We start from the raw sequence: 13,009 nt of genomic DNA, 5'->3' as shown, positions 1-13,009 counted from the left end.
AATATCAATGAAACTTAGCTCCAATTAGATGAGCGGGAATAGTAGCATTTTGCCTCTGAACAGTCTTGGCATCTCAATTTATCCTTTGAAGTTCAGAATGATTGGCATCTATAGGAACTCAGAATTTAGATAGTGTTATTGATTCTCCTAGTTCAGTATGTTGATTCTTGAACACAGCTACTTTATGAGTCTTGGCCGTGGCCCTAAGCATTTTGTTTTCCAATATTACCACCGGATACATAAATGCCACAGACACATAACTGGGTGAACCTTTTCAGATTGTGACTCAGCTTTGCTAGAGTCCCCAATTAGAGGTGTCCAGAGCTCTTAAGCACACTCTTTTTGCTTTGGATCACGACTTTAACCGCTCAGTCTCAAGCTTTTCACTTGACACCTTCACGCCACAAGTACATGGTTAGGGATAGCTTGGTTTAGCCGCTTAGGCCAGGATTTTATTCCTGTGGGCCCTCCTATCCACTGATGCTCAAAGCCTTGGATCATTTTTATTTTACCCTTGCCTTTTGGTTTAAAGGGTTATTGGCTTTTTCTGCTTGCTTTTTCTTTTTCTTTTTTTTTTCGCCATTTTTTTCTACAAGCTTTTCACTGCTTTTTCTTTCTTCAAGAATCAATTATATGATTTTTTAGATTATCAAATAACATTTCTCCTTTTCCATCATTCTTTCAAGAGCCAACAATTTTAACATTCACAAACAACAAATTCAAAAATATGCACTGTTCAAGCATTCATTCAGAAAACAAAAGGTATTGCCACCACATCAAAATAATTAAACTAATTTCAAGATATAATTCGAATTCATGTACTTCTTGTTCTTTTGTAATTAAAACATTTTTCATTTAAGAAAGGTGATGGATTCATAGGACATTCATAGCTTTAAGGCATAGACACTAAAATACTAATGATCATGTAATAATGACACAAACATAAATAAACATAAAGCATAGAGAACAAAAAACAGAAAAGAGTAAATAGAGAAGGAGATTAAGGAACAGGTCCACCTTAGTGAGGGTGGTGTCTTCTTCCTCTTGAAGAACCAATGGTGCTCTTGAGCTCCTCTATGTCTCTTCCTTGCCTTTGTTGCTCCTCCCTCATAGCTCTTTGATCTTCTCTAATATCATGGAGAATGATGGAGTGCTCTTGGTGCTCCACCCTTTGTTGCCCCATGTTGGAACTTAATTCTCCTATGGAGGTGTTAATTTGCTCCCAATAGTTTTGTGGAGGAAAGTACATCCCTTGAGGCATCTCAGGGGTTTCATGATGAGGAATTTCCTCATGCTCTTGTTAAGGTCCATGAGTGGGCTCTCTTGTTTGCTCAATCCTCTTTTTAGTGATGGGCTTGTCCTCTTCAATGACGATGTCTCCCTCTATGACAATCCCAGCCAAATTGCAGAGGTGACAAATGAGGTGAGGAAAGGCTAACCTTGCCAAAGTGGAGAACTTATCAGCCACCTTGTAGAGTTCTTGAGGTATAATCTCATGAACTTCCACTTCCTCCCCAATCATGATACTATGGATCATGATGGCCCGATCCATAGTTACTATGGATCGGTTGCTAGTAGGAATGATAGAGCGTTGGATGAATTCCAACCATCCTCTAGCTATAGGCTTAAGGTCCGGTCTTCTCAATTGAACCGGTTTGCCTCTTTAGTCACTTTTCCATTGAGCTCCTTCCACACATATGTCCATGAGAACTTAGTCTAACATTTGATCAAAGTTGACCCTTCTAGTGTAGGGGCGTGTGTTTTCTTGCATCATTGGCAAGTTGAACGCCAACTTTACATTTTCCGGACTGAAATCTAAGTATTTCCCCCAAACCATTGTAAGCCAATTCTTTGGATTCGGGTTCATACTTTGATCATAGTTCCTAGTGATCCATGCGTTTGCATAGAACTCTTGAACCATTAAGATTTCGACTTGTTGAATAGGATTAGAGAGAACTTCCCATCCTCTTTTTCTAATCTCATGTCGGATCTCCGGATACTCACTCCTTTTGAGCTTGAAAGGGACCTCAGGGATCACATTTTTCTTGGCCACAACTTCATAGAAGTGGTCTTGATGGACCTTTGAGATGAATCTCTCCATCTCCTATGACTCGGAGGTGGAAACTTTTGCCTTCCCTTTCCTCTTTCTAGAGGTTTCTTCGGCCTTAGGTGCCATAAATGGTTATGGAAAAACAAAAAGTAATGCTTTTACCACACCAAACTTAAAGTGTTTGCTCGTCCTCGAGCAAAAAAGAAAGAATGAAGGAGAAGAATAAGAAAATGGATGAGATGGAGGGTGAGGGTGGGTTCGGCCAAGGGTGTATAAGGTATGTGTGATGTGTGAAATTGAAGGAGTGATGAGGGGTATATATAGGAGTGGGGTAGGGTTAGGTTCGTGTATTGGGGGTTGGGTTTGGGAGGGAAAAGAGTTTTGAATTTGAAGATAGGTGGTGTTTTGGGGAAAAGTGAATGAAGTGATTGGTGAAGGGTATTTGGGGAAGAGTATGAGATTTGATAGGTGAAGGGTATTTGGGGAAGAGGGTTGTAGAAAGGTGTTAAGATGAGAGAAGAAGAGGTGGGGTAGGTGGGGATCCTGTGGGGTCTACAGATCCTGAGGGGTCAAGGACTTTAACATCCTTGCTCTATTTAGGCGTGCAAAATGCCCTTAAAGTGCACTTCTGGCGTTAAACGCCAGGTTGCTGCTTGTTTCTAGCGTTTAACGCCAGCTTTTCTCCCTTTCTTGGAGTTTAACGCTAACTTGGTGCCTTGTTCTGGTGTTAAACGCCAGACTGGTGCCTGTTTCTGGCGTTAAACGCCAGTCTGGTGCCCATTTTTGCGGTTAAACGCCCAGAATAGTGCCAGACTGGGCGTTTAACACCCATTCTGCTACTCTTACTGGCGTTTAAACGCCAGTAAGCTCTTCCTCTAGGGGGAGCTGTTCTTAATGCTGTTTTTCATTCTGTTTTTTATTTTTCAGTTGTTTTTGTGACTTCACATGATTATCAACCTAAAGAAAACATAAAATAACAATGAAAAATAAATAGATATAATTAAATAACATTGGGTTGCCTCCCAATAAGCGCTTCTTTAATGTCAATAGCTTGACAGTAAGCTCTCATGGAGCCTCAGAGATAATCAGAGCAAGGTTGGAGCCTCTCAACACCAAACTTAGGGTTTGGTTGTGGCCTCTCAACACCAAACTTAGAGTTTGGTTTTGCCCTCCCAACACCAAACTTAGAGTTTGAATGTGGGGGTTTTGTTTGACTCTGTATTGAGAGAAGCTCTTCATGCTTCCTCTCCATGGTTACAGAAGGAGAACCTTGAGTGTTGAATACAAGGTAGTCCTCATTCAACTTAAGGACCAACTCTCCTCTGTCAACATCAATCACAGCTTTTGCTGTGGCTAGGAAGGGTCTGCCAAGGATGATGGATTCATCCTCATCCTTCCCAGTGTCTAGGATTATGAAATCAGTAGGGATGTAAAGGCCTTCAACCTTCACTAGCACGTCCGCTACTAGTCCATAAGCCTATTTCATTGATTTGTCTGCCATCTCTAGTGAGATTCTTGTAGCTTGTACCTCAAAGATTCCTAGTTTCTCCATTACAGAGAGAGGCATGAGGTTTATCCCTGACCCCAGGTCACATAGAGCCTTCTCAAAGGTCATGGTGCCTATGGTACAAGGTATGAAAAATTTCCCAGGATCCGATTTCTTCTGAGGTAATGTCTGCCTCATTAATGCATTCAGTTCATTGGTGAACAATAGGGGGTTCATCCTCCCAAGTCTCAGTACCAAATAACTTGGCATTCAGCTTCATGATTACTCCTAGATATTTAGCAACTTGCTCTTCAGTGATGTCTTCATCCTCTTCAGAGGAAGAATATTCATCAGAGCTCATGAATGGCAGAAGAAAGTTCAATGGAATCTCTATGGTCTCTATATGAGCCTCAGATTCCTTTTGTTCCTCAAAGGGAAACTCCTTTCTGTCCAGAGGACGTCCCATGAGGCTTTTCTCACTGGGACTCACGTCCTCCTCACTCTCTCCATGTTCGGCCATGTTGGTCATGGTTATGGCGTTGCACTCTCTCTTGGGATTTTCTTCTGTATTGCTTGGGAGGGCACTGGGAGGAAGCAAGGAAGCAATATGTTGAATGATAATAAGAATAAAAATAACTATAAAATAGACTCTTGGCAAGGTATGAAAACTGGAAGTCCTATCCTGGTTATCCTTATCAATTGTAATGAGAATTGGATTTTTCTCCCACTTTGTTAACCTCAAACTATGAAGGTAAGTTAAGTGGATGAATTAATTCTGATTCCTCAAGTCCTAGTCTTTCCTTGGGAAAAGTTAGAGTTATTGGAACCCGAATCAATTCTGAAAGAATTCCAATTTTCAATCAACCATGAGTTTGATAACTCAAGCGTCTCCAATAACTCAACGGAAGCCAAAAGAGAAAAATCTAAATTATTTATATAAATAAAAGAAAGCAATCATAATTCTGAAATACCTCAAATTATATTAAATAAAGAAATCAATTCTAACATGGAGTTCATAAGCCAATTAGGCAACATAACTAATACAAGCATTAAAGTATCTGAATGTAAAAGAGAAATATAAAATAAAAGGAATATTGAACCTGTGACTAAAGATGAGTTGAACTAGACTAATAGAAATCCTAAAATCCTAATCCTAAGAGAGAGGAGAGAACCTCTCTCTCTAAAAACTACATCTAAATCCTAAAATTGTGAATATGAAAGCTTATTTTTTATGAATAAATGGATTCCCCCACTTTATAGTCTCTAATCTGTGTTTTCTGGGCCGCAAACTGGGTCAGAAACAGCCCAGAATTCGCTGGTTGCGAATTCAAACACGCTGATTTTTCGTCACTGCGGCGCGGCCGCGTGGAGCACGTGTTCGCGTCATCTAGCTTCAGGGAAACTAGAGTATATTATATATCAAATCGAAGCCCCAGACGTTAGCTTTTCAACGCAACTGGAACCGCGTCGTTTGGAGCTCTGCAGCTAAAGTTATAGCCGTTTGAGTGCGAAGAGGTCACGCTGGACAGCTTAGCAATTTCTCCAACTTCTTGTATTCCTTCCACTTTTGAATGCTTCATTTCCATCCTTTGAACCATTCCTGCCCTGTAATCTCTGAAATCACTTAACACACATATCAAGGCATCTAATAATAATAAGAGAGGATTTAAACATGGGAAACTTAAGGCCAAAGAAGCATGTTTTCAATCAAAGCACATAATTAGGAAGGCAAATGTAAAACCATGCAAATAGTATGAATAAGTGGGTAAAGAGTTGATAAAAATCACTCAATTGAGCACAAGATAAACCATAAATTAGTGGTTTACAACCTCCCCATACTTAAACAATAGCATGTCCTCATGCTAAGCTCAAGAGAAGCTATAAAAATGAAGAGGAATGGTAGATTAATATGAAATGCAACCTATCTATATGAATGCAACTACATGCAAAATGTTTCTACCTACTTAGTTAAAAGTAAACAAATCTTTCAAGAAGAAATATGAACTGGATTTCACTAATTCAAATCATGAAAATGAAGTATAAATAGACTTGCAAGAAGAAAATAGCTCATGAAAGCAGGGAACAAGGGACTGAGCATCGAACCCTCACTGGTAGTGTATACACTCTAATCACTCAAGTGTTTAAGGTTCGATTCTCTCAATTCTCTACTAACCTTGCTTTCTAAGGCTTGCTCTTCATCTAACAATCAACATAAATTTAATGCACAGATACACATATCAAGAGGTCTTTTAAGGGTTGTAATGGGGTTAGGGTCAAGGTAGGATTGTATTTGGCCAAGTGGACTAAAATCTGAATCCTTAATTAACTTAAACTTTCCACCTAACTTAGACAATCCATGTAATCATAATACACCATCTAACTATCCATTAACCATGTTTTTCACATATTCATGCATTCTAATTTCAAGTACAGTACATATGCATTGCTTTCACTACTTACTTTGGGGCATTTTGTCCCCTTTTTGCTTAATTGCTCTTTTTTTTTTCTTTTTCTCACTTCTTTTATATATATATATATATATATATATATATATATATATATATATATATTTTTTTTTTTTTCTTTTCTTTTATTTTTCTCAATGCATATGATTAAATTATTGGATGCATGAATCATGTCCTAAACATTTCTTTCACATTTTCAGAAAATTCTAACATACTCAATTCTCAAACCAAATGTTTCCAAATTCAACTTTCCCCATACTTAATTCATGAGCACTCTCACTAGTCTAAGCTAACCAAGGATTCAAATTAAGGACATTATTGTTTTCCGCTTAGAGTTAATAATGTGCTAAAGTAAAGAACAAAGGGGTATAATAGGCTCAACATTGGTTTGCAAAGAATAATGAAAGGGTAAGGCCATATTGGTATGTAAGCTCAGTGAAACAAAGGCCTCAATCATGTAAGTGTATGCATACATCAAACCATGGAAATATAGAATTAAGCAAGACAAAGATCACAATTTTAGAGAGAAAAACACACACCAAAAATAAAATATTGGTTGGTAAAATGCAACCAATTCACATAGGCTCAAAAATCTCACAGGTTTTGTGTGTTCGAGCTCTAAACCATGTTCCAGTATAATATTTCTTCAAACAAGTGTAACATTAAATTTTTATTCAAATTAGTGAAATACTCTAAAAAGTTTCTTGAAAAAGAAAATATTACTTCAACCAAGTGGTAAAATATGCACAAAATCAAACAAATATGCAATCAAACATGCAAATGCAACAACTAACAAGGAAAATAAACCATTGGTGTTGAGATATAAGAGTAACTAACCCATGGAGATCGATATCGACCTCTCCACACTTAAAGATTGCACCGTCCTCGGTGCATGCTGAGATGTACAAGTGGACGGGGGTTGTGGTTCCTCAGCTGGGGCTCTTTTTGTTCCTTTCCTTGCCGGTGGTTTGGGAGTAGCTTTCTCTTTACCCTTCTTGGTGGCCATCCTGAAAGGGGAAAAAGAAAGTAACTTTTAAAGCTAAGGGTTAGAGCAAGGAAGAGAGCGGGAAAGGTGGTAATCAATGCACAATAAAGAGGAATAACATTAACACATGGTCATGACTACATGTGAAAAGTTCATCAATGGAAATATAGCAAGTGCATGTAATGACAATTAAATGCAAGATGTTTATTGGCATGCTGGCAAAGGCATGAGTAGTATAGATCAAGCATTCAATGTCCAAGTTAGATTACCAAGTCTTTCAAACTAACAACATGTTTGTAATAACAATTATATTTGAATAAGATAATATAAAAAGGGTTTTGTGAAAAGCAAGCATTTAGAGTGGTAGATAGAAAGAAATCGAAAAATAGTGCACAATGCCATACAGGCTTTTTCACAAACACATAGCAAGCATGGTAAATAAGTTATTGAAAGTATTAAATTGAGCATGCAAGAAACCCTTTAAAAAGTAATATATAATTGTCAAACAATTCCTTTAATAATCCACAGGTAAAGTAAATAAATTTCCAACACCAATGAAAATGATGCAATAAATGAAGGTATGCAAATAAAATGGAATGGAAGAGAAAGAAAATAAGAAAGGAAGAAGAAAGAAATAAGAAAAGATAAAAAATAAGGATTTGGAAAAGAAAAATATAAGATATTTTGGCAGACTTGGATGAGCTGTGCGGCGCGAGCGACGCGGACGCGTGGGGCACGCGGTCGCGCGACTTGCGCTTATTCGGATTGACGCGGTCACGTCGGTCACGCGGTCGCGTGACTCGTTTATGCTACTGGCGCGAGGGCAGCCTCGCACTCGCACAACTCTCTGTTCGAAATCTTATTTTGCCAAATTTCGGATGACGTGATCGCGTGGGTCATGCGATCGCGTGAGTGGCCAATATTAGGATATGACGCGGTCGCGTCGGTCACACGGTCGCGTCGTAGGGGTTGTGCGTTTAGCACCAGTCCATCACCACTCCAGCACAACTTTCGGTCAAGCACCCTTTTCACGTCGATATTTAGGTCACGCGGCCAATGTTCCCACCTGACGCGGACGCATCAGCGGCACTGCTGCGTCGCGTGTGTGCTTTTTTTTTTTATGCAGTATGCAGAGTGCAAAATTATATGGATGTTATGAGTAATTCCAGATTCAATGAAATAAAATAAAATAAAACACAAAAACAAACAAAACAAACTAGAATTAAAACTGAAAAAGGGACGATCATACCATGGTGGGTTGTCTCCCACCTAGCACTTTTAGTTAAAGTCCTTAAGTTGGACATTTGATGAGCTCCCTGTTATGGTGGCTTGTGCTTGAACTCATCCAGGAATCTCCACCAATGTTTGTACTTCCAGTAGCCTCTGGGATCCCAAACTAGGCGCAGAAATCCTTCAAGCAGGTTAAAGCAAGTGACAAGGCCCCAAGAGTGTTGATTGCCAGAATGAATTCCGGGGTCCCAAATCTTGCTTTTGCACCCGTCTTCTAGTTGATTATCATGATTCCATCCGGGTGGTTCAGTCTTAGAATTCTCACTGAAGCGTCCAAACAACTTTCCAAACCCATTCAATTGAGCTCTACACCAACCTTTGCGTTTAAACTTAAAGCTTCCAACCATAATGAACCTTGCAGGATAATTCTTACCACTGACCATCTTCCTCTTACTCTTAATGCCACAAAGAGCTCTAAGTTGACCATCCGTCTCCAGTAGACCATATTCAAGTGGGATTAGAAAGCTAAAGGATATGAATTTTACCCACTTGAATGTTGTGAAGGATGATGGCAACTTAGGGGGAGGGGTCTCCAATAACTTCGGCAAGGTGATTTCAAGCTCCATTCCCCTGGGCTCTTCTTTAACAGCTTCAACCTCTTTGCAAGCTTCTTCAATTTCAACCTCTTCCTCTTGGTAGCTGTCTTCCAATTCAATCTCTTCTTCATTGTTCACCAAGAGTGTGGGAGGTTGTGCTTTTTCTTCTTCCATCTCCATGTCAAGTTCAATGGGAGAGAATTCAATTGCGGATAAGAATTCATCAATGATTGAATCCATCTCTTGATCAACCTCTTCAAAGTCTTCAACCATGATATATCTTGGAGGTTGTACACCCTCTTCAACATCAATTTTAAACGTCTTTGAAGGAGGCTCTATGTCTTGACTTTCCCAAGGAGGTTCAGCATCTCCTAAGTCTTCAACCACTTCTTCTTCTTCAATAATTCCGGCTTCCTCCACTTGTTCCAGTACAAATTCATGCTCTTTGCTGTCCACCGGAGTTTCTAATGTCTCCTTCATATTACGTTCTTCATTAGATTGTCCACATGAAGCCATGGGGGTTCCTTGAGTGTCCGAACGTCGGGAAGCTAATTGTTTTATCGCTTGATTCAATTGGTGAAGGGTTGCATGAAATCTTTCCACTGTTTCTTTGTGACGATCCTTTGATTCTTGTTGTGCTCGGCTATCATAAGTAGGATCATAGTGCTCTTGGATTGATGGATATGGAGATGGTGAATATTGAGGTGGTGGTTTTGGGTGTGGTTCATATGGTGGTTGGTGTGGTGGATAAGGATAAGGGTTATATGGTGGTGTTTGGTGGTAAGGGGCTTGTGAGTATGGTGTTTCAAAGTTGTGTTGAGGAGATGGTTTATTGGCATATGATGGAGCTTGCTGGTAACTACAAGGGGGTCTACCATATCTATTGTCTTGGCATGCATTGTAGGATGGTAGTTGTCCATGGTATTTTGGAAGGTGATGTTTCCGAAAGGGTTGATCAGATCCTCGTGGCTCCTTCCATCTCTGATTGTTTTGACCTCGATGCATGTCCCTGTTATAATTTCCATTCCTTGCAACAACACTGGAACCAAACTCAAAGCGAGAGGGGTGAGAACTCATAATAGTAAATAAAAATTAAAAATAAAAATAAAATCAAATTTTAAATTAAAAGATTATTTAAATTTTGAAATTGAAAACTAAATTTTTGAAATTTGAATTTTGAAATTTTGAAATTTGAATTCTGAAATTTGAATTTTAAATTTTTTGAAATTTGAAATTTTAAATTTGAAAATTTTGAAATTGAATTTTGAAAATTTTGAAATTTGAATTTTGAAATTTGATTTTTTGAAATAATATAAGATAACTAAATTTTTGAAAAAAAATTTTTTATAACTAAATAAAAACCAATAACCTCTTAATTTATGAAAAAAATAAAGAATAAAAATAAAAATAAAAACAAATAAACAAGTAAAAAGTAAATATTTACAATAACCAATAATAAGGCACACGTTTGCAATTCCCCGGCAACGGCGCCATTTTGAAAGAACTATAGATTGATGGTTTAGAAGTTATAGTAAACTCTCGTTGTAAGTATAGTTACTAAACCAAGCAATCAATCTTTCTTACAAAAGTTCTGGTTGTAACAAGTAACAAACCCCTTTTTAAAATTAATAACCGAGTATTTAAACCTCGGGTCATCTTCTCAACGAATTGCAGGGAGGTATGTTCTTATTATTGGTTATGAGTCTTGTAAATTGGGGGGTTTTGAAAGTAAGGAAGCAATATGTTGAATGATAATAAGAATAAAAATAACTATAAAATAGACTCTTGGCAAGGTATGAAAACTGGAAGTCCTATCCTGGTTATCCTTATCAATTGTAATGAGAATTGGATTTTTCTCCCACTTTGTTAACCTCAAACTATGAAGGTAAGTTAAGTAGATGAATTAATTCTGATTCCTCAAGTCCTAGTCTTTCCTTGGGAAAAGTTAGAGTTGTTGGAACCCGAATTAATTCTGAAAGAATTCCAATTTTCAATCAACCATGAGTTTGATAACTCAAGCGTCTCCAATAACTCAACGGAAGCCAAAAGAGAAAAATCTAAATTATTTATATAAATAAAAGAAAGCAATCATAATTCTGAAATACCTCAAATTATATTAAATAAAGAAATCAATTCTAACATGGAGTTCATAAGCCAATTAGGCAACATAACTAATACAAGCATTAAAGCATCTGAAAGTAAAAGAGAAATATAAAATAAAAGGAATATTGAACCTGTGACTGAAGATGAGTTGAACTAAACTAATAGAAATCCTAAAATCCTAATCCTAAGAGAGAGGAGAGAACCTCTCTCTCTAAAAACTACATCTAAATCCTAAAATTGTGAATATGAGCTTATTTTTTATGAATGAATGGATTCCCCAACTTGATAGCCTCTAATCTATGTTTTCTAGGCCGCAAACTGGGTCAGAAACAGCCCAGAATTCGCTGGTTGCGAATTCAAACACGCTGATTTTTCGTCACTGCGACGTGGCCGCGTGGAGCACGCATTCGCGTTGCCTAGCATCAGGGAAACTATGGCATATTATATATCAAATTGAAGCCCCGGACGTTAGCTTTCCAACGCAACTAGAACTGCATCTTTTGGACCTCTATAGCTAAAGTTATAGCTGTTTGGCTGCGAAGACATCATGCTGGACAAGTTAGCAATTTCTCCAACTTCTTGTATTCCTTCCACTTTTGCATGCTTCATTTCCATCCTCTGAGCTATTCCTGCCCTGTAATCTCTGAAATCACTTAACACACATATCAAGGCATCTAATGGTAATAAGAGAGGATTTAAACATGGGGAACTTAAGGCCAAAGAAGCATGTTTTCAATCAAAGCACATAATTAGGAAGGCAAATTTAAAAACCATGCAAATAGTATGAATAAGTGGGTAAAGAGTTGATAAAAACCACTCAATTGAGCACAAGATAAACCATAAAATAGTGGTTTATCACTGACCCACCTGTGCCTCCAAATTTCTAATGGAGGACCTTGTTTCATTCATGAAAGTTAGTGTGGTCTTGGATAGATCAGAGACTATGGTTGCCAGGCCGGAATGGCTATGTTCAGAATTCTCTGTCTGTTGCTGAGAAGATGGTGGAAAAGGCTTGCTATTGCTAAACCTATTTCTTTCACCATTATTATTGAAGCCTTGTTGAGGCTTCTGTTGGTCCTTCCATGAGAAATTTGGATGATTTCTCCATGAAGGATTATAGGTATTTCCATAGGGTTCCCCCATGTAATTCACCTCTGCCATTGCAGGGTTCTCAGGATCATAAGTTTCTTCTTCAGAAGATGCTTCTTTAGTACTGTTGGATGCAGCTTGCAATCCATTCAGACTCTGAGAAATCATATTCACTTGCTGAGTTAATATTTTGTTCTGAGCCAATATGGCATTCAGAGTATCATTCTCAAGAACTCCTTTTTTCTGAGTTATCCCATTGTTTACAGGGTTTCTTTCAGAAGTGTACATGAACTGGTTATTTGCAACCATTTCAATGAGTTCCTGGGCTTCTTCAGGCGTCTTCTTCAGATAAAGAGATCCACCAGCAGAGTTATCCAATGACATCTTGGACAGTTCAGACAGACCATCATAGAATATGCATATGATGCTCCATTCTGAAAGCATGCCAGGAGGACACCTTCTGATCAAGTGCTTGTATCTTTCCCAAGCTTCATAGAGGGATTCGCATTCCTTCTGTCTGAAGGTTTGGACTTCCACTCTAAGCTTACTCAATTTTTGAGGTGGAAAGAACTTTGCCAAGAAGGCATTGACCAGCTTTTCCCAAGAGTTCAGGCTGTCCTTAGGTTGTGAGTCCAACCATGTCCTAGCTCTGTCTCTTACAGCAAAAGGGAAAATCATAAGTTTGTAGATCTCAGGGTCAACCCCATGAGTCTTAACAGTGTAACAGATTTGCAAGAACTCAACTAAAAACTGATGAGGATCTTCCAATGGAAGTCTATGATACTTGCAATTCTGCTGCATTAGAGAAACTAATTGAGGCTTAAGCTCAAAGTTGTTTGCTCCAATTGCAGTAATTGAGATGCTCCTTCCACAGAAGTCAGAAGAGGGTGCAAAAAAGTCACCAAGCATCTTCCTTGCATCTCCACCATTGTTGTTGGGTTCGGCCATGTGTGTTTTGTCTGCTTCTTTTTCGAAAATTTCTGTTAGGTCCTCTCCAGAGGGTTG

The 13,009-nt window shown here is 38.4% G+C and overlaps 1 non-coding gene across 1 annotated transcript; it reads left to right on the top strand.

Moving 5' to 3' along the window:
• Positions 1–12,446: 12,446 nt before the first annotated feature.
• Positions 12,447–12,550, top strand: LOC112781232 (small nucleolar RNA R71). The gene has a single exon (XR_003192021.1). It is a non-coding gene; the product is annotated as a small nucleolar RNA R71 (small nucleolar RNA).
• Positions 12,551–13,009: the final 459 nt, after the last annotated feature.

This window comes from Arachis hypogaea, chromosome 19 (assembly GCF_003086295.3).
Source record: "Arachis hypogaea cultivar Tifrunner chromosome 19, arahy.Tifrunner.gnm2.J5K5, whole genome shotgun sequence".
Lineage (NCBI taxonomy): Eukaryota > Viridiplantae > Streptophyta > Magnoliopsida > Fabales > Fabaceae > Arachis > Arachis hypogaea.
The sequence above is the reverse complement of the archived record's forward strand: the minus strand, read 5'-3'. Positions and strand labels throughout refer to the sequence as shown.